The sequence below is a fragment of the Plutella xylostella genome, chromosome 2 (genome assembly GCF_932276165.1).
Source record: "Plutella xylostella chromosome 2, ilPluXylo3.1, whole genome shotgun sequence".
In the NCBI taxonomy this organism is placed as follows: domain Eukaryota; kingdom Metazoa; phylum Arthropoda; class Insecta; order Lepidoptera; family Plutellidae; genus Plutella; species Plutella xylostella.
The window spans coordinates 1,585,715-1,587,264 of NC_063982.1; the positions used below are offsets into that span (position 1 = coordinate 1,585,715).

Here is a 1,550-nt window from a genome sequence, read left to right on the forward strand (position 1 = left end):
AGTCTTTATTAATTTAATTTATGTGGACGTTTTTACTGTAAGTCCATGTATTATTAGTACTTTTGTTTTTTGTTTTTAATTACTTTCTCTAATGAATGTATATATTATAAACTCATTCTACACTGTAATACTCTTTGTAGTGCCTACCATTAAGTTATAAAGGAAGAGCTTGTTATCTAAAGCACAGGTGATGAGCCTAGTTTAGGTAACAATGTAAATTCTTTATTTAATTGTTCAACTTATGTATACTTTACATATTTTTTCTGTCAATAAAGTATATTCATTCATTCATTCATTCATTCATAAACTTTAGTGCCAATGTCTCCATAGTCGGTTATCTAACTGACAGGGATTGATTTATTAATTATAAGTCATATCCATATAAAATTCACGAAAGATGTGTCAAAAATCAACTACTACTCCCTGGTTATGCTCAAAGCGACTACGGAGAAATTGGCACTTAACCTAACTAAAGGTAATAAGTCTCTTGGTAGGCAGGATTAATAGACTTCATTAATGATAAATCATCAACTTTCTGGGCCCACTTACTAATGGGTATAAAGTTCTGGATAAATGAAATTACCACAAAATAAATAAAATATTTACATTCTGTTTAACAGTTTTTTATTCTTTATTTTACAAAAAAACATATTTATCTTAGTAGGTAGTATCATGTAACATTTGCAAACATCAGCATAGTATAACAAAATGTATGATTTATCTTTTCTCCTAAATGTATTCTTCACCGAGCAATCAAAATGCACACTTATAATTTATGCCTTCACGGGGGTGCACTTGCAGGCAGTGGCCTGGTCCGTGATGCTGGGTACAGGATACGCTGGTATAGCTGGATTGGGCTGGCTCCTCGTACGAGGCACATGTTCCATGCTGATTCTATATCTCATCACATCAATTATATAGCATTCACCGGCAGCTTTCAATCTGACATATCCATTTTAGGGCTGAACCATCAACCATTCACTGTGCCCCCTTAGGCAATTTGGGAGCATTTTCTCTTTGTATTATTCTTATAATCACTCCATACCTGCAAAACAAATGATAATTGCATCATTAAGAATAAGAATATAACTACTAACTATTTCAAAGAAACATGAGTACTGCCGATGCTTTATCTCAAGGTAACTAGTTAATGCTTTTTAAAGAGTACCTAGGTATTAGGAAATCATTGAGAGACGAGGGGATAATCTGTCATGACAACCTTTTATGTTTAGACCTGGTTTCTCATGATTCTGTTAGTTACAGTCTCAATAACGGATTTGCTGACGACGCGTTTAAGGATTATTACCCTTGTTAATTGGATGAGTCCCATGACGAAAATCTAATAGACCATTCATAAATCAAGCATTATGTAAATCATTCACTCACACTTCATTCAATATTCTGTCATATTCATTGAAATTGGTGTCTATGTCTCTATAATGTCAAACAACCTCAAACAACCAAACTTTTTGGTTTTGAGGTTGCCATGGTTACTATTTCTATCGAGGTTGTTTTTTGACATCCTTCATTGAAAATAATATCATTACGCC

General features: G+C 33.2%; 1 long non-coding RNA gene across 1 annotated transcript; it reads right to left on the bottom strand.

Moving 5' to 3' along the window:
* Positions 1 to 607: 607 nt before the first annotated feature.
* LOC125488742 lies at positions 608 to 1,231 on the bottom strand. Its single transcript, XR_007266456.1, has 2 exons — positions 1,169 to 1,231; positions 608 to 1,045 (listed from the first exon to the last, which is right to left on the bottom strand). It is a non-coding gene; the product is annotated as an uncharacterized LOC125488742 (long non-coding RNA).
* Positions 1,232 to 1,550: the final 319 nt, after the last annotated feature.